Raw genomic sequence first — 20804 nt, forward strand, 5'->3', positions numbered from 1 at the left:
TTAACTTCATCATAAGAAGAAAGCCCAAGTTGTATTCTGGAAGAGATCAACCCTAACTTTACGTAGGTCACACTACGTAACTTACTGACCTACATGAACAATGGGAAGGTGTGACTCATTTGGAAACAGCCAAGAAAGGCCAAAGCCTCGGTTCCTTAACCCACGGTAATCGGAGAGTAACATTAATAGGCGTTTGCCTCAACCTGTTCATCAGCGCTCCAGTCATTAAACCATCAGGAGCAGGGAGAGGACTTCACACTCGTTTAAAAAAAAAAAAAGAGCATGCTAGTATGTAGTGACCTAAGCGTGGAAATCACACATTTAAAAATAGCTCTCAAAAGCATTTATAGAATGAAGTCTCTAAAACCTGCCTAGGAAGTAGAAATGATTATTATTATAACCTCACCTGGTCAATAAGCAGCCTGATACCCAAGCATCTGAGGTGACCTGCCTCAACTCCCCAGAAGTTAACACAGGCTCACCTCACAGGTATTTGGGGCTTAGTTCCAGACCACCGAGATAAAGCGAGTATCACAGGAGTTTTTGGTTTCACAGGGCTGGCAAAGCTATGTTTATGCTATGCAGTGGCCTATTCAGTGGGCAACAGCATTGTCTAAAACAGTAACATACATACCTTACGCTTTGCTAAAAAGAACACCAACCCTCACTGGGAGCCTTGAGCAAGCCGTGATCCTTTCACAATTGTAAGATTAGAGCTCACTGACCATTGTAACAAATATAATAACACCGAAACAGTTTGAAATACCGCGAGAATTACCAAACCGTGACACAGAGACACAACGTGGGCAAATGGTGTTGGAAAAATGGCCCCAAAAGACCTGCTCGTTGCAGCGTTGCCACAAACCTTCAATCGGTTAAAAAAATTAAAAAAAGAAAAAATCTTGGAAGCACAATAAAATGAGGTATGCACGTAACAGCCGAGCCAGAATTAGACCGTCGAGATTCCAGGCTCCATGCCCAGGCCACAGGGCGGTGTCTCTGCCTCACGAGGGGGAGTGCGTGACGCCCGATGCTAATATGGCCCAGTCAGTACAGCATCAGAAGCGACTCTCCACGCACCCTCAGAGGTAACGTGCCTTTGAGCATCTGGAACCACTGGGCCCATGAGGGATCTAGCCAGAGACGATAGGAGCTCTGTCTACAGAGCAGCCACCACACCTGTGGTTCTGCTCAAAGCACACGCCTGCTGAAGGTGGGTGAGCAGTGTTACACGCTCAGAGAAGGCACCACTGTCCCTCTCACGGGACCGAGTGCGCGAGCCTGCTCAGTCGCTCAGCTGTGTCCGACTCTGCAACCCCGTGGACTGTAGCCCACCAGGCTCCATGGGATTCTCCAGGCAAGAACACTGGAGTGGGTTGCTATGCCCTCCTCCAGGGGATCTCCAGGACCCAGGGATCAAACTCACGTCCCTGCATTGCCAGGCGGATTCTTTACCATGGAGCCTCCTGGGAAGCCCCTTGGGCATCTGGAACACTCTGTTTAGAGATAAGAGCACATCCTGGGAATCACACAGTGTCCAGAGTATCAGCTCCCCACGCACCGTCTCGACCTCTACCATCTCAGAGAGAGTCTGGTCTGATGGATGCGGAACATGATGGCAGGGGAGGGACATACTAGGAAAGAGAGAAGGACTCGGCCAGAGCAGAGAGCGTCAAGGCCACTCTAGTCTCCTCATTTCACTCAGGAGGAAACTGAGGAATCAACGGGCAGTGAAGGTCCTGCCCAAGGCCGCCACACACAAGCGGACGTGCTCTGAGCAGTCAGATGACCGGTCAGACTTGACGTGAAGGAGCCGGCGGACCGCCTGTCCGCAGCTGGCTGTGACGCTGCCATCTGGGGCGGGGCTGAGGGTCTGCGTTTTGAATTAAGTTCAGGGAATGCCGGGGCCGCTGGCCCGTGGAGCCCACACTGAGCAGCAGGATCTGAACACCACACGGTCTGCGACCTTATGACATTAGGCATCACCATGCCACCTCTCCAAACGACAGGCTTTGCACATGGCAAGAATGAAATACTTCCCATCAGTTGGTCCTTTAAAAGTATACATCCTTAAAAAAACAGTATATGTCCCTGACACCTCTTTTTTCTTTACATTGTTTTTATTTTATAATAATTTTATTGTTTTTTAATTTTCCCTTCTTCTATTGGAAAAACTGTGGTGTTGGAGAAGACTCTTGAGAGTCCCTTGGACTGCAAGAAGATCCAACCAGTCCATCCTAAAGGAGATCAGTCCTGGGTGTTCATTGGAAGGACTGATGTTGAGGCCGAAACTCCAATACTTTGGTCACCTGATGCAAAGAGCTGACTCACTGGAAAAGACCCTGACGCTGGGAAAGATTGAAGGCAAGAGGAGAAGGGGACGACAGAGGATGAGATGGTTGGATGGCATCACCGACTCAATGGACATGAGTTTGAGTAAACTCCGGAAGTTGGCGATGGACAGAGAAGCCTGGTGTGCTGCAGTCCATGGGGTCGCAAAGAGTCGGACACGACTGAGTGACTGAACTGAACTGATTGGAAAAACTAGTATGTCTACATACTTTAACATGTCACTTCAAAGGCAAATCCCAGAGTTAATTTAAATGTTTTATATTTTTGAATAAAATTTAAAAGGATCCATTCTTCATAAACACACAGAATTGATGATTATTTAATAAAATCCGCATGAATAAATGGCTTCACTTTATTCTCTGTCCTTGACTTCTTAAAGATATTTTTAGCCCTTGATATTTGTATATAACAAAATAAAACTCAATGGTCATCACCCCCCCCCCAAAAAAAAAAATATATATATATAAGTCCTTCTGGGGAATTCCCTGGCAGCCTATTGGTAAGGGCTCCATGCTTCTCCTGAAGGGGCACAGGTTCAATCCCTGGTCAGGGAGCTAAGACTCCATGTGCCACAGCTGAGAGTTTGCAAGCCACAACGAAAGATCCTGCACGCTGAAACTAAGATCCCGCAAGTCCTGTGGCACAGCCAATTAAAAAAAAAAGTGTATGTCCTTCTCCACAGCACTTACAACTATTTGCAAATGACATATATCATTTACTCTGCTCACTGTCCATCTGTCCACTAGTCTGTCCGTCCCAGGAGGGCGAGGATTTTGTCTGTGCTGTTCACGGCTGCATCTATTCCAGTGTGTGACACCTAAATATTTGCGAAGTAAAGAAAGAGTTTAATAGTTAGTGGAAATTGTAAAGTGCCAACTATCATTCTCAAAAACTTCAGTGATTGCCTGCATACTTCTAATGGTATTTTTCCATCTGAAGAAACTTCTTGGGAGATTTCAAAAGGATCCGTTGTATTTTTATCTTGTCTCGCAAGCACGGGCTTCCCGGGGAAAGGCATTCCCCGTGTTCCTCAGCTCTCATTCACCATTCAGCCTGGACTCCTCCTCCTTCCCCCTCATGGGACCCACACAGACAAGACGCAGATCAAAACTGGCAGGCAGATCTCCCCAGGAGAGGGGCCTCCCACTCCTATGTGCAGACAGGGATGCGTGGAGAAAAGCTGGAAGCAGGGAGGGAATCCCTCAGCATGCAGGCAGAGATGGTGATGATCGGGGAGGCACGTGACTCACGCAGGGTCTCACTGCCGTGATGGCAGGGCCGGGGCTCGAACCCACACCCCCTAGCTCCCAATACTCTTCACACTGTGCTTGTCCTCATCAACAAAATCTGGGATCTGCTTTGAGAACCGACTTCAGCTCCAAAACCCACAACAGGGATCCAGAAAAAAAATCTCACAATATTCACGGAACCAAAGAGAGTCCTGCACACACTGCAGGCAGCCTGAGCTGAGCAGACGGGACTGCGTGTCCAGCGTAAGCCCAGGACCCCTGCTGCCCTCTGGGCTGGCCATGCATCTCGCCAGTTCACATCTTCAAGCACAAAGGCCAAGGCCGTGAGCAGCTCCTCCTAAATTCCCAGAAGCTATGTGACCACTGGTCACGGGCACGTCCAGAAGGACAGTGCATTTTCAGAGCATGGAAATTCCAAGACTTTGAAGTCACAGAGTGAAATGAATGACCAAGTTCTCCACCACTTGATTTTTCCCCAAAGTATACTTCTGCTCGAATACAAGTGTGTTCAGTTGCTCAGCTGTGTCGGACTCTTTGAGATCCTATGGACTGTACTCCTCTTGTCCTCTTGTCCTCTCCAGACAAGAATCCTGGAGTGGGTTGCCATTTCCTCCTCCAGGGGCGCTTCCCAACCCAGGGATGGAACCCGTGTCTTCTGCACTGAAGACGGATTTTTTTTACTACTGAGTCATCAGAGAAGCCCCATACACACCATCCCCAAAGTGCACGCCTGGCCACAGCGGGCCTGGAGGCATTCCTGAGTGTCCAGACAGTCCCTCAACTCACATTCAGATCATTCTTGGGGTCAGGGTTCTCAGAAAACCTGCCTGGCTTATAATTCACATTATAAATCACATTCACTCAGAGTTCAGAAGCCTAAAGGTCATCCCCTAAAGGCCCTAAACCTAAATTAACCTAAATGAGGTTTGTGGTCCTCATATGAACAGTGCAGATTCACTAGAGGCGAAAAAGGGCAGTATGCTGCTTCCAGAAAACAGAAAACCCCTGTTCTCAGCCATCTGCCTACACTTTCCACAGAACAAACAGCTCTGTCTGTATGGTTCCAGAGCAGAGCACTGGAGCACTGCTCCAGAGGGGTACTGGGCGCATAACCAGCTGCTTGGGCTCTCTAGAGGAGGAAAGGCTTCTCCTCTACCCTCTTCAGTTCTGTGCCTGGAACCTGTGAATTAAACTGGCAAAAGCCAGATTAACAGAAGAACGAACACACAAATTGTACTCGATGTTAATATTTTTACATGGGACAGGTGACTTCACAGAAAGAAATGACACCCAAAGAATCAGTTAGACCCAGGGGCTTATACACTTTTAACAAAGAATGATAAAACTACAGAGATGGGATATAATAAAGGAAAAACGGGTTAATGGGAAAGTGATTTGGAAGTATATGGGGGAAACGAATGGGAGAGAAGGGCTATTCTAGGAAAAAGGTGTCTCTGTGCAGACCCATCTCGGCTTCAAATCCCCTTCTCCAATGATAAGAACATTTCCCTCTTCCTGGTGGAGTGGGACGCCTTTCTCCCAGGAAGCCCAGGCTCTGCTCGCAAGTGGAGATGGGGAGGGCAGAGCTCCCTCCCTGAAGCCACTGCTTCTCCAGAGCCTTCAGCTCCAAGTGATCAGCAGGCCGAAGTGGCAGGTTTGGGGGTGGCATGTTCTCACCTCCTCAGGACGGGGTAGCAAGGCCTGCCAGGTGGCTTGGGGACAGACTCTCGCGTGGCAAAAGTTATCAGCGTGAAATACAAGATACCGGCAGTCTCAGCTTCCTCAAGCCCTACCTCTCAGATGCAGACACGGTACTGAACCGTGTCTCCAGGGCCACTGTTTTTGAGTTTGCTTGGTTTTGATCTCAAAACCGTAAGTACTGTCACACCAACTGTAACAGTCTCTTTCCCTTTCTTTCTCTCTTTCTCTCTGACACACACACATACCATTCCCGACACTAACAGAAAAGTTGATTGAATTTCCAGATGAACTACAAGGGAAGGGGACACAGATCTATCTTTGTTTTTTTCCCAGGATGCCAGAGGCTCATGGGAAAGCACGGCTGGAAAACCAGGTGAAGATGCTGATAATGGGAAAGAAGATGCTAAGGAGACAAGCCAGAAGGGAGGAGAAGGTGCTCAGGAAGCGGAAAGAGGTGAGTGAGAGAAGGAGAGGATGGGGAATGGGAGAGGCTGTCTTCACAGCCAGGGGAGCAGGCCTCCCCTCCCAGCGCACAGACCTGCACGGCCGGGGCAACGGAGCAACTCTGCCCAGGTAGGGCTTTTCTGCCGCAGGTCAGAGGGACCAGCTAGTGTCAATGCATTTGCCCTTGGCCCTCGGCATCACTCAGACTCGAGACCTCAGCATCTGCAGTTGTAAACTCAGGCCTCTCCTCACCTCCTCCCCGGGGTGAACCTCTGTGTAAATCACACGCCAAGACAACAGCAATGTTACCTCCATTAAGTGCAATTAAATTGCCAAGGAACATTCCTTATCACGAGATCTTAGAGCCGAGCATCTTGGACCTTAGAAAGGACATCATCAGCTGGAACCAGGCCTCACTACAGAGACTGAGGCCCCGAGAAGTCGGCCAAGGTCGCGCGAGTTGTCAGGAGCAGAGCTTGTTGTCGCTTCCCACTCCCACACTGCCTAGCACACCACGGTTAATTTTAGTTCATCACACACTTGGCTCGTGCTTTCGAGGAATTTTATCGTCCCCACTCCATCTGTGCGTTTTGCCATTCTACAAGCTTCACTCTATTCAGTGCCTCCCATCCATCTATCTGTAGCACTCTCCTTAAAAGAAGAGGGGCTCCAAGAGTTTAAACTGATCGGCATCTGCTTGTCATCTCAACAGCACAGAGATGGCAAAACATTCACAGCTGAGTGTGTTCCATAGTATTCTGAAGGGCTAGTCCTAGACAGAAAATCTGCTTTGGACAGGGTAGAAGAACATTTCTTCCCAAGATTTAGGGCACTAACAAGCTCACCATTGCTGACGTGTGGCACACACTGTCACCCAGGAAGGGATGAAGCTTGACTTTTCAGAAGTGTTTCAAGTACAGGGAAGACCATTTTGGTGGAAACCCGCCAACCAGCATGCATTCAAAGATGCGTAACTGTTAAAATAACAGATGTAACGAAGAGTTAAAGGCTTGGCTTCTAGAACGACCAGTCACGAATGCTGAGGCTGTCAGGCTGCAACACAAGACATTCCTCCGGCCCCTGGTTCCCAAGGGCTGTTTACGGAGCCCTAACTGCGACAGCGTGGTCGCCTCTGGGATTCAGGAGCACGCGTGCCCCTTATCTCTGTCGGGGCATCAGTCAAAAGCCACACCACTCAACATGGCTGCAGGGATTTCAAAATGCCATCAGGTGTGGGCAGAGACAAAAAAATAACACCCAGCTTTCACACTGTCCAAATTAAGCACCCAAATTATTACAGAAGAGTAGTTACTTCACCCACAAGCTGTGCAAATCAGGGAAGCAGACAGGAACACTGTTGGTGAAGCAGCTACACCCGGAAGGGCTTTTATTTGCGTGCAGATACTGAACGGCAGAGACGGCTATCTGTGCAGATAAACACTTCAGGGACCCTGAGCTTTAGAAAAACGGGGTCTGGCTAAAGTTTCTCCTCTCTCTGACGCTTTAATCTTTTATATCCGCACACAGGCCGGATGGAAATGGAAGCTTCTGCTCCTCTAAGGTGCGGCAGTAAATAAAGTGAACGAAATCACAGGATGAACACACGCTTGGTATTCTACGTGCGGTAACTTGTCTTTCTGCTGTCACATAAGTTCTGTCTTCTGTAATTAGGATGGCACTTAGGAATCTGGTGGCTCAGTAGTAAAGAATCCGCCTGCCAGTGCAGGAGATGCGGGTTCAATCCCTGGGTCGGAAAGAGCCCCTGGAGAAGGAAATGGCAACCCACTCCAGTACTCTTGCCTGGAGAATCCCATGGACAGAGGAGCCTGGCCGGCTACAGTCCATGGAGGTCAAAAAGTGCTGGACACGACTTAGCAACGAAACAACAACAGGAGTTGAGAAAATACAATGGCATTCAGTGGCCTCCCAGGCCCTGGGACAGGAACCGGCTCAGCCTACCCGCGTGCACTCTGCAAAGCGCACGGTCTGGCCAGGGGCCCCGTGCACAGTATCAGTCCTGAACTGCTCACCTTGACCCGGCCACGGACCTCACCTGCACTCTTCCACGCTCTCCTGGCACTGACTTTACCCCTGCCCTCCTGTCTGAGCTGCCCCTCTGGGGCCGGTCACCTTTGGTCATCTGCTTGGCCACCCAGGCTCTCCTGAAACACAGCTGCTGTCCCGACTCTCCAGGTGAGCCGCCAGGGGGGCTCCCCCCACCCACATGAGGACTGGGGCCTTGCCTAGCATATGCCCAACCAAAAAGGCGAGCTTTCTACACTCCCTGGGCAGGGCACGACTCCAGCCATGTAGAAGGTTAAAGAGATGGAGGCCATATCCCCAGCCTTCCAGAAGCTTGCAATTTCATTAGGAGTACAGACGTAACCAGTCTATCCCACTCTCAATGCAGTGGAATAGAGGAGCCCAGAAGAAACAGAATGAAGACCAATCAGGGAAAGCATCACCGGGGAGATGACCCTGCATGAGCAGGTTTTAGACAGATGCAGGGCATTCATTCACTCATTCACCCATTCATTGCCCAACAAAGCCTGCTCCGTATTCTCCACATATAGAGGTTTAGGGTACTCTGGCTAACACAGGGATAAATATGCCAGGGAGCTTCCAGGAGACGGTATGCACACCAACATCTATAACGCTGAGGTGGTCGTAACGAGGGCTGAAAGAGCGACTGTAGAAGCCCTAGCTTTCCTTGGAAACTGTCATCTCTTTCCACGGCCCTCGCCGCTACGAAGATCAGCAGAGGTGCTTCCAGGTTTACACAAATGAGCTGGAGATGACCCACGTGTATTGGCCCACAGGTTGTTTATTTCTTCACTGAACTCTGAGACCTGTTAGCTCAAAAGCCTGCTGATGCCAAACTCAAATTTGTATATATCCAATTATTTTAAAAATAGCCCAGACAAGCAGATTTTCGGTCATTTAGAAACAACCTGCTTTGCATACACCACAGAACTCCACCTAGCCTGTGCTGGCCATCAATAAGACAGGCTCTTGCGGTTGTAAGACCCTAAGCCACCGATGCCCTTTAGAGCTCAGGGACCTAGAGACTCCCCAGCACACTGCTGGGTGACATCACCTAAACACAGGCAAACCCCGTCTCCCATTATGCTCTCCCCTGGACCTTCCACGTCCTCCTCTTCCGAGGACCTACCCCAACCCTCCAGCTGGAGTCCCGAGAAACAGCCCTGCCCTGAGGGCCATCTCCCCTCCCCTCCATGCAAACCTGCCCAGGAACCGCCCAGGAGAGCTTGCGTGCACCCCTGCCACCTCGGGGTCAGGTTTTTCTCCTTGATCAGCCCTCCGATCACGGGAACGCTCTCCTGCAGGCTGCCACATTTATTACACGTCACCTTGCTCTCCGAGCCTGGGCCGACTGAAGGAAGGAGACATACCTAACCCAAGCTACACATGCCCGATTATCTTTCTTGGGAATATAGAATCGGGATTCAGAGAACAGGAAACAGCAAGTTAGGCACTGAAGCTTCCTTAAAATACGTTCTAAACCACTCCAAGAACAACGAAGTTTGTTTAAAGGGGCCTCTGTTAATTGCAATGAAACTTGGCTAAATACCTTAGGAGCAAGAAAGCCCCACACAGAGCAAGATGAGTTTCAACCGTTGACAATCAGGGAAGACTTCGCGGAGGAACGGGAATTGGAATTGGGCCTCAAAGAATGAGTTCTTCACACGCACTCATCCGCAAGCAGGTGAACACGCGTGGAACCTGCTCAGCGGGGAGGGAGACCAAGCTGGAGGCAACTGTGAAGTTGGAGGGGTGAGGAAGAATGAGGTCAGACAGGTGGGCTGCACCCAAATGCAAATGCCCGTGACACTCAGGTGGTAAGCCAGAGGGGGCCAATTTATCTGAAGGAAAACCAGGTTTTTCGCTTCCCTGAAATTCTGAAGCTGTGCTACGTGCTGAGAGTAAAGTCTTGGCGTGAAGTTGAAGTGACGCGTTTCTATTCCCTCTGCCTCCCTACCTTCACCTCTACCTTCTACCTCCTTTACCTAAGCTATAAACTATGAAGGATCGTGAAGATGAATGTAAAGGCAGCTGGCTTCCAGAACTACCAATATCCCACCCTCTGTGAGCAAGGAGACCCCGTGATAGGCAATGACGATCTGAGGAAGCTGTCTGAGCAAGGAAGAAACTAAGACTGTGATACCCTAGGGAGTTTTGGGCAAAGATGTTGAAGATGGTTTGGAGAAGGAAGGCCTAGAGCCAGAAGGTCAAGTATAACAGGATAAAGCTCATCCTGGAATGAGGCCAATAGGAATGGAGAGACCACAGCCCACAGTCCCTCAAGGAGAAGCAGGAGACTGGGACTCACTAGGGGCTGAGCGGGGCAGCCACGCTCTGTTGGTAGTGGGCAAGCCAAGGCAGGGTTAAGAACCTAGAGCCAGAGATAAAACTTTAAACGTTAGGGAAAGAGGAGAGTCTGCTTCTAATAATAGGAGAAGGGAATCTAATAGAATAATCCCCTTCCAAATAACAAATATTGAACTTTAGATTTAAAACACATTAGGAGTCACAAACTCCAGTATTCTTGCCTGGAGAATCCCAGGAACAGAGGAGCCTAGTGGGCTGCTGTCTATGGGGTCACACAGAGTCGGACACGACTGAAGCGACTTAGCAGCAGCAGCAGCAGAAGTCACAAAAGTGGCAAAAACCGTCTACACTTGAATGAAGGAAAAGGAAATAGATGGAATTTTTGTTTTTTAAGACCAGTACACACCAACTTCCATGATAGCTCAGTTGGTAAAGAATCCGTCTGCAATGCAGGAGACCCTGGTTTGATTCCTGGGTCGGGAAGATCCGCTGGAGAAGGGATAGGCTACCCACTCCAGTATTCTTGGGCTTCCCTGGTGGCTCAGCTGGTAAAGAATCCGCCTGCAATGCAGGAGACCTGGGTTAGATCCCTGGGTTGGGAGGATCCCCCAGAGAAGGGAAAGGCTACCCACTCCAGTATTCTGGCCTAGAGAATTCCATGGACTATACACCCTTGGGGTCGCAAACAGTCCGACATGACTGAACGACTTTCACTTCCACTTTTCACTTACACGTCTTCACTAGTGAGTGCTGCATGAGGCACTGAAAACTTGGATAGAAAACCCTCCAGGTGTCACAGCTTAAGGAGCTGCTTAAGACAGCCGGAGGCATCCTCAGCAGCAATCAAGTGAGGGGTGAAATTCCAGAAAAGGAGAATCTGAGAAAAGTCCCACTTTCTGTGGTAAAAACTGTGCCCAAATCTGTGGCTATATGTGTGTGAGGAAGACTGCAAGCTTCAGTCAAAGGTTAAGAGAACTGAAAAGACTTAGCTACTGTCCAACAAAAGAAAGACAGGGCTTGGAATCAGACTTAGTTCAAGATAACTCCCTGATGAAAGAAAACAAAACAATCAACATTTTTCAAGAATAACAGAATCCAGAGTATCTAAAATGTATCATCCACAACATCCAGATTACAATCCAAAATGAGTACACACACAGCAACAATAAAATACTACATGCACTGGAGTAGGAAATGGCAACCCACTCCAGTGTTCTTGCCTGGAGAATCCCAGGGATGGGGGAGACTGGTGGGCTGCCGTCTATGGGGTCACACAGAGTCAGACACGACTGAAGTGACTCAGGAGCAGCAGCAGCAGCGTACACAAGAGAAATGTCAAAAGCCATCCTAAAGGCTGATCCCTATAAAACCCATATTTTCGAATTACAAAGGTTTTAAAAGCCTATTCAAACTATGCACGTGATATTTTATCACAAAAACTCTATTCACAGCATAAACAAAATATGCTTATAATGAACAAGAACCAAATAGAACCAAATGAAAAATAAAAATCTGAAATCATCAAGTCTCCTGAATAGCCTTAAGAGCAAAATGGAAAGAAGAAAGTATATGAACTTGAAGACAATGTATTTTAGTCTATAAAACAGAGAGAAATAAAGACTGGAAAAAATTAGAGTCTTGAGGATCTACGAGACTGCCTTCTATTTCTCTATCTACCAATGTCATGTATAGCAATTAAAGTCTGAGAAGAAGAGGAGAGAAGGATGGGAGAGAAAGAATGAGAAGCAAAAGATTTAAACATTCTAAATTTCCCAATTTGCTTAAAGGCCTAAATTTTCACATTTAAGAAGGCCAGTAAAAACCAAACGAGATATAGAAAGCCAAACCACACCCAGACACATGACAGCTGAACTCCTGGAGGAAAAAAATAAAATAAAAAGCAGAGACAACATGATGGACGCACCCAGATGGGCACGTAACACGTTAGGCAGAGAGGACCTGCCTGACAGATTGAGACAGAGGTGACAGCACACTGCTCGTCGGAAACAATGCAAGTCAGGGGACAGTGGAGCCGTCTGTGAAGGGCTGAAGCGAAAAACCGTCAAGTTAGAGTTTTACACCCAGTGAAAACAGCTTTCAAAGCAAAGTGAAATACAGACGTTTTTCAGACATACGAGAGCTAAAGAATTCATCACCAGAAGATCTGCACCTTAAGGAAGTTTAAAGGAAGTCATTCAGGAGGAAGGAAAGTGATACCAGGCAAAAATTCAGATATGTACTAAACAATCAAAAACACCAGACATGGTGTGTAGGCTAACATAAACACCTGTTTTTCCTATTATTTAAATCCCTTTAAAAGGCAATTGATTATTTACAGCAAAAATAATAACAATGAGTGATAAAGTTTATGACAGACACAGAAATAAAACTTATGAGAACAATAACACAGAGACCAGGAGAAAAGAAATATTGATGTGCTCTCCTAACATTCCCACACTGTATACTGACTAGCACACTGCCACTCGAAGGCAGACGGCATGAGTTAAAGACGTGCTACAAACACACACTACCAGTAAAGCGACCACCGCAGCAATACAACCCACTGAAGCATGAAGTCACAGAGCGAGAGGATGACAGCAGACATGCCACACCAATACCAGTCTGAACTAAGCTGGGATGGCTCTACTACCACCAAAGTATTTCCAATTAAGTAATGGGTAATTTCATAACGATAAAGGAGCCAACTAATCAAGAGATCGTAGCAGCCCTTGACGTTTAGACATCCAATTACAGAATTTTTAAGTGCATGAAAAAAAGCACCAGAACTGCAAGGGAAAATAGGTAAGTCCACAATGATAGTCTGAGATCTCAGAACTAATGGAACAGACAAACAGGAGGCCAGTGAGGACAGAGGATGTGGACACTGTCAACAAAGCCGAGCCAACGCCAAGAGCACTGCACCCAACGACGGGACGCTGCACGTCAAGCGCACACGAAGCACTGACCAGGGGAGACCACCCTCTGAGCGCGAAGCACGCCAGTGTGTGAAAGGGGCTGGCGGCAAACACGGACGTTCTCTGTCCATCATGGAATTAAATTGGAAGTTAATAACAGAATGAACTTTGTAAAATTCTTAAATATTGTAATTGAAAAATAAATAGCACATCTCTAAATAACCCATAAGACAAAGAAGCAGTCAAAAGAAAAATCAGAAAGTATTTTGAACTGAATGAAAAAAAAAAAAACATATTGCAATTTGTGGGGCACTGCTAACGCAGACGTAGAGGAAAGTTTAAAACACTAAATGCTACATTAAAAAAGAAAGAAAGTCTCAAATTAATAGCTTTATTATCCTCCATCTTAAGAAACTAGGGAGAAAAAAAATGTAGATGAAACCCAAAGCAAGCGGAAGAAAGGAAATAATAGACTCAAAACTAAATACAATAGAAAACAAAAAATATAGGAAATAAATCAATGAAAATAGAAAATAGGTCTCTGAGGTCAATAAAACTAATAAATCTCTAATTAATATTACCAGGTAAATGGGAGAGAAAGAGAAAATTGCAAAAATCAGGAATGAGAATGGTGATATCACTACAGCTTATATATATTAAAAATGGGCATTATGAACAACTTTATGCCAATAAATTCAATAGTTTAAATTAAGTTGACAAGTTCCATGAAACACACGAATTAATAAAAGTCAATAGGGAAAACAATCTGAATAAGCTTACATTTATTAGAGAGACTGAACTTTCAGGGAAAGATATATTCCCATGAAAAAGACTCCAGGTCCGAATGATTTCAGTGATGAATTCTACCAAACATTTAAGGAAAAAATAATACTAACTCCTCACAAATACTCTCAGCAAATTGAAGAAGACAGAATGCTTTCCACTGTATTCTATGAGATGAGGATCACTCCAAAACCAAAACCAGGCAAAAACACACACACACACACACAAAACAAACACCAAGAGCCATCAGGAACATACATGTGGAAATTCTTAACAAAAATGTCTAACAAGGCTTCCCTGGTGGCTCAGAGGTAAAGAATCCGCCTGCCAGTGCCGGAGACAAGAGTTTGATCCTTGGTCCAGGAAGATCCCACAAGCCTCAGGGCAACTTAGCCCATGCACCATGGATACTGAGCCTGTGCTCCAGAGCTCGGGAGCCACAGCTACTGAGCCCACTGCCGCGAGGACTGAAGCCCGAGCGCCCTCGAGCCCGTGCTGCTCAAGACAAGCCACTGCCATGGAGACAGGCCCCACTCAGCACAGCTGGGGAAACGCCTGCACAGCAACGAAGACCCAGCACAAGCAACAGTGAATACTTGACAAAAAATTTAATGTTTACCAAATTAAATTCAGTGAAAGATGTATCATTCACACACACACACACATAACCAACTGGGGTTTATTCCAGGGATGCAGGGTTGAACAATGTTAGAAAATTCAATCAACATAATTCACCATGTGCTGTGCTGTGCTTAGGCACTCGGTTGTGTCCAGCTCTTTGTGACCCCATGGACTGCAGCCCGCCAGGCTCCTCTCTCCGTGGGATTCTCAGGCAAGAACACTGGAGTGGGTAGCCATTCCCTCTCCAGGGGGTCTTGCCAACCCAGGGATCAAACCCAGGTCTCCTGCATTGCAGACGGACTCTTTACCGTCTGAGCCACCAGGGAAGTCTAACTCACCATAGTAACGACTAAAACAGTCATATGCTCACTTCAGTAAACATGTGAGAAAATCCAATAGCTTTTCTTGGTAAAAATCAGCAAACAAGGAATAGAAAGGAACTTCATCAATTTAATTAAGAACACAATTTTTTTTTTTAATCCCATAGCTACTATCATACCTAAAGATGAAAGACTGAATTCTTTGTTCCTAAGATGAGGAACAGGCAACATTTTCTGTTCTCACCACTTCTGTTTAATATTTTATTGTAGGTTCTAGTCAGAACTTTCAGACAAGAAAAGGCAATCAGATGAGAAAGGACAAAGTAAAATTGTATTTGCAGATGATGTAATCATCTTTGTACAAAATCTCAAACAACCTGCAGAAAAGATGCTAGAACTAGTAAGTGAGTTCAGCAAGGGTGAAGAATACAGCATCAGTATACAAAAACAGCTATATTTCTATATCTTGGCACACCATCAGAATCGAAAAGACAATTTACAATACGATATAAACATTAAAATACTGAAGGATAAATCTGACAAAAGATATGGAAGACCTGTATGCTAAGAACAAGGGCCTAAAGAAATGGTGAGATATACCATGTTCATGGATTAGAAGACTCAATTCATTAAAATATTAATTCTCTCCAAATTAATCTGGATTCAACATAATCTCAATCAAAATCCCATCACTTTTTTGGTAACAGCTGCCAAGATGATTAACAATTTACGTAGAAGTACAAAGGACCCAGAATAGCCAAGACAACCTTCAAAAAGAACGAATAGGGAGGAACTGCACTGCATAACCCTGAGATGTATTATAAAGCTACAATAATCAAGACAGTGTGGTGCTAGCATTAAGACGGACAAACAGATCAGTGAAGCAAAATGCTGACTCCAGAAACAGATTCATAGGTGTTTGGTCAACCGACTTTAAACAAAGGTGCAAAAGCACTTGAGTGGGAAAAGAAAGTTTCAACAGATGGTTCTGGAACAATTTGAAATCCATATCGTTAAAAATGAATTTCAGTACATACCCTGTAATATATACAAAAATTAATTGAAAATGGATCACAGAAATGAATACAAAACTATAAAACTTTTAGAGAAAAACATAAGGGAAAACCTCTGTGAATCTCATGTTAGGCAAATACCTCAGTTATAACACTAAAAGTTCCATCCTTAAAAGAAAAAATTGATAAACTGGACTTCAAAATTAAGAATGCCTGCTCTTTGAAAGACACAATTAAGAGAATGAAAATATAAGTTATAGATTGTAATAAAATATTTGCATACAGTTCAGTTGTTCAGTCGTGTCTCATTCCTTGTGACCCCATGGACTGCAGCACGCCAGGCCTCCCTGTCCATCACCAACTCCCACAGTTACTCAAACTCATGTCCATTGAGTTGGTGATGCCATCCAGCCATCTCATCCTCTGTCATCCCCTTCTCCTCCTGCCCTCAATCTTTCCCAGCATCAGGGTCTTTTCCAAGGAGTCAGTTCTTTGCATCAGGTGGCCAAAGTACTATAGTTTCAGCTTCAGCATCAGTTTCTTCCAATGAATATTCATGACTGATTGCCTTTATCATATCTGATCAAAAAAAAACTTGTATCTAAAATATATTTTAAAACTCTCAAAACTCAATGATAAGTAAATAATCCACCTGACAATACACTGGGGAAAAGACGTCAACAGGCACTTCACTGAAGAAGCTTCCTGCGTAGCTCAGTCAGGGAAGCATCTGCCCACAGTGTGGGAGACATGGGTTCGATCCCTGGGTCAGGAAGTTCCCCTGGAGAAGGACACGGCAACCCACTCCAGTATTCTTGCCTGGAGAATCCCATGGACAGAGGAGCCTGGCGGGCTACAGTCCACGGGATCGCAGAGTCGCACACCACTTATCACTATCTTTCTTTCTTACTAAAGAAGATATATTAATGACAAATAAGAACATGAAAAGATGCTCAATAATATAAGTCAGCACAGAAATGCAAATTAAATCTATAATGAGAAACCACCACTACATATCTGTTAGAATGGCTAAAATTTGTGAAGACCCACCAAATTTTGGTAAAGATGTGAAGCAACTAGAACTCTCATACGCTGTTGGTGGGAATGTAAAATGGTACAAATACTTTGGGAAACATTCTGGCAGTTTCTTAAAAATTAAACATACACCTACCATACAATCCAGGCATTTCACTCTTAGGCATTAACCCAAGAGAAAAGCATATGAAAGCATATGACCATACAGAGATCTGCACACAAATATTCAGGGCAGTTGTATTTCTGATAGCCAAAAACTGCAAACACTCAAAGGTCTATCAGAAAGTGAATGAAAAAATAAATTCTGGTATGTTCATTCAAAGGAATATCACTCAGCAGTAAAGAGAGAGCAGTGTTCACACACACTACAACATGGATGAAGCTAAAATAATTATACTGAATGAAAGAAGCGAGACACACCTCCTCATGCCATGCTCCACACTTGCACTAAACACATCCACACACCATGTGACCCCGTTTATGTAAATTTATAGGCAGTGCCTCCACGGTGACGGAAGGTGGATTAAAGTTCACTTGCCTACTTGAAGGAGGGAAGGGATGAAAGGAGAGATTACAGAGAGGAAAAGACGCTTTGGCAGGTGACGAATATCTTCACTACCTTGATTGTCAGATGGATTCACAGGTGTATACATATGTCAAAGCTTACCAAATGGCACATTTTGAATATGTACAGTGTACTATTCATCAGTGATACCTCAATAAAGGTAATTTCTGGAAAGATTACCTATATGTTTAGACATGCTTCTTAATGCTTTTGACCCGTGTATTTCTATAGTATAAAAGGAATCAAACCCTAGGTCCCTACATAACCCACAGGGCATGCATACATGCTCAGTCATTCAGTGTCCAACTCTTTGTGACCCCAAGGACTGCAGCCCCCCAGGCTCCTCTGTCCATGGGCTTCTCCAGGAAGAACGCTGGAGTGGGTTGCCATGCCCTCTTCAAGGGGATCCTGCCCACCCGGGGATAGAACTCACATCTCCTGCATCGCCTGCATAGGCAGGCAGATTCTTTGCCGCCATGCCACCTGGGAAGCCCATAACCCATAGTAGCCAGCCACAAAAACCTAATTTCTTTAAGTCTCATGTAAAAATTGATATACATAAGCAAAAAAAAAAATGGTATGCAAGTTACTGCCTAGTCCATAAATAATTTGTGTTTGTTTGAATATAAGCAGAATGTTCAACATGAATTACTAGTCAGACTGTGTAACACTGTCTCCTCCCCGTACAAATCTTCAGGTGAAACAGGCACCTTAAGATGTACCCTGCTTTCTTTATGGCACAGCTTACCCTGGCACACGACTAAAGGAGAATTTTAAATTTTGGCAGCACCATGGTGAAGTCTAGTGGCTTTGACTGTCTCCTTAGAGTGTTTCTCTCCCTCCACCATTCCTCTTTCTTTAACTTGTAATCGCTGGGAAACAAGGGCAGGAAATATACTTGCCAATGTCAGGCACTATTTTCCTCTTTTAAGGAGGTAACAGCTACGAATTCCAAATGTTTGTCACTTAATCAATTTGAAAGAAAGGAAAATGCATTAGACTTTCCATTTACCCAGGAAAGGGACACTTTGGGTTCTAATTCACTGAACTTTCTAGCTATTCCAGAACATCTTTTTCCGCTGTTGTTCACTTTCTCCTGGATTAGACAATGCCTCCAGATTATAATTATGGGCTTCAGGTTTCATTACACAGTCTTGTGGCTGTTGAGAAGAATCCGCAGCGAAGTGGCCCTCTGCCCCAATCTCCCGTCTATAGGCTCATCTGTCTGCCACGGTCTCCCGAGTACTTGCAAAACTTTAGGGCAGAATGTGCAAAGAATGAATCTGATGAGATGAGCTCCTTTTTTTAAATGATAAACAATTTAATGATAAATAATTTCACTATACTTCTTAGGTGAGTGATTTAAAATAAATATGTCATTTTCTCTAGAATTAAGAAAATGATCAAAAATTATTTCTTGGAATAATACAGAGTTGAACTCGTCTCAGCGAGTTCAGCTGTAGCCAGGTGGACCTCAGCTTGCCAGAGAAGATGCTGTCAGAAAGATGGCTGTTGCTGTTTAGTCACTGAGTCATGTCTGAATGTTTTGCGACCCCATGAACTGTAGCCCACCAGGCTCCTCTGACATGGGATTCTCAGGTGAGAACACCGCAGGCTCTGGGAGGGCTCAGTAAGCGCTAACCCAACAGGAACGCCCACCTCTCAAGGCCGCAGGAGTCTGAGATGGCTGCAGCTGTGAGAAAAGTCTTGAGATACGGGAATAACGGGCTTTGTGCGGTTCCCACCGCCCGGCTCTGGCTCTAACCCAGAACCCAGCAGAGTCCAGTCCTTCTTCCCCTCTGAGCCCTCTACCATCCCTGCAGGCTGCCTGTGTGGTCTGGTCCCAAGGCCACCTCCAGCCACAGTGACTGTCACAGAGCAGTCGCCTGCAAAGGATTAAGTCACTGAATCGCATCTGACTCTGTGCAACCCCATGGACTGTGGCCCACCAGGCTCCTCTGCCCATGGGATTCTCCAGGCAAGAATACCGGAGGGGACTGCCATTTCCCCTTCCAGGGGATCTTCCCAACCCAGAGATCTAACCCACGTCTCCTGCGGCCTCTTCATTGGCAGGCAGATTGTTTACCACTGGGCCACCTGGGAAGTCCCATCAATCATGTGGGATCTTATTACAATGCAGATTCTGATTCAGTAGGTCTGGGCTGCAGCCTAAGATGCTGCATTTCTTTTTTTTTTTTTTAATACCTAAAACATTTTGTATTGGGGTATGTGTGTGCTTAGTCACTCAGTCGTGTCCCACTCTTGCAACCCCATAGCCTGTGGCCTGCCAGGTTCCTCTGTCCAGGGGCCTCTCCAGGCGAGAACACTGGAGCCGGCTGCCATTTAGCCAATGACTACTCTGTGATAGTTTCCGGTGAACCGTGAAGGGACTCGGCCAGACATACTCATGTATCTGTTCTTCCTCAAACCCTCTTCCATCCAGGCTGGCACCTAACACTGAGCAGAGTTCCTTGTTCTACACAATAGATTCTTGTCGGTTTACCGTTTTAAATATAGCGATGTGTACATGACCTTCCCAAAGTCCTTAACTATCCCCTCCTCCTGGCAACCATGAGTTCGCTTTCTAAGTCTGTGGGTCTCCTTCTGTTTTGTAAGTTCATTTGTATCATTTCTTTTCAGATTCCACATATAAGGAATGTCATATATCTCCTTCTCTGTCTGACTTGCTTCACTCAGTACGACTCCAATGGCCTTATATCATCCATTTAATGGCCGAGTAGTATTCCACTGTGTGTATGCACCACCTCGTCTTTATCCATTCCTCTGTGGATGGACATTTAGGTTGCTTCCATGTCTTGGCCGTTGTAAACAGTGCTGGGTGAACACTGGGGCATGGTACACGCATCTTTTGGGGCCACGTTTCTTCTCCAGATATATGCCCAGCAGTGGGACTGCAGGGTCATATGGCAGCTCTGTTTTTACTTTTTTAAGGAACCTCCATACTGTCCTCTGTAGTGGCTGTCCCAGTTTACATTCCCACCAACAGTGGAGGAGGGTCCCAGGTGATGCATCAGCCAGGTGCAACATATATGCAGCTGGTTCTAGTCGACACGTAGCAAGGGCTGAATCTGCAGCGGTTCTCAAAGGCGGTACCTCGACCAGCAGCGTTGGCAACAGCGGGCAGCAGAGGAACAGCAAGTCCCCCAGCCTCACCAGAGACCCCCAGAACCAGAAACCGGTGACAGAGCCCAGCGGTCTGCATGTTAATAAGCCTTCCAGGTGGATTCTGATGCACACGGATAATCCAACCAGCTCCATTTCAACAGGCCTGCCATGGACACTTCTAGAAGAAGCCCAGTTATAGAGGACTATGTTAAACCAGAATGTGTTGCAGTCTTCCAAGAGACATCATCAGCTCTAATTTTTTTTAAAGGAAGAAAATACCATATGAAATACACAAACACAAGAGCTTTCTTGTTGACAAGGTACAATAC

General features: G+C 45.9%; 1 protein-coding gene across 11 annotated transcripts in view; it reads right to left on the reverse strand.

Moving 5' to 3' along the window:
• Positions 1-20804, reverse strand: part of FOXN3 (forkhead box N3) — a 452985-nt gene that overhangs the window by 351495 nt on the left and 80686 nt on the right. Inside the window, exon 1 of one of the 11 annotated variants that reach the window (XM_070796765.1) lies at positions 6593-6614. The exons of the other annotated variants lie outside the window; for them this stretch is intronic. The gene's annotated coding sequence lies outside the window, so the exon portion shown is untranslated. Of the gene's footprint in view, positions 1-6592; positions 6615-20804 lie in introns of those variants that run through there. 11 annotated transcript variants of the gene reach the window in all.

The sequence above is a fragment of the Bos indicus genome, chromosome 10, assembly GCF_029378745.1.
Source record: "Bos indicus isolate NIAB-ARS_2022 breed Sahiwal x Tharparkar chromosome 10, NIAB-ARS_B.indTharparkar_mat_pri_1.0, whole genome shotgun sequence".
Taxonomy (NCBI): Eukaryota; Metazoa; Chordata; class Mammalia; order Artiodactyla; family Bovidae; genus Bos; species Bos indicus.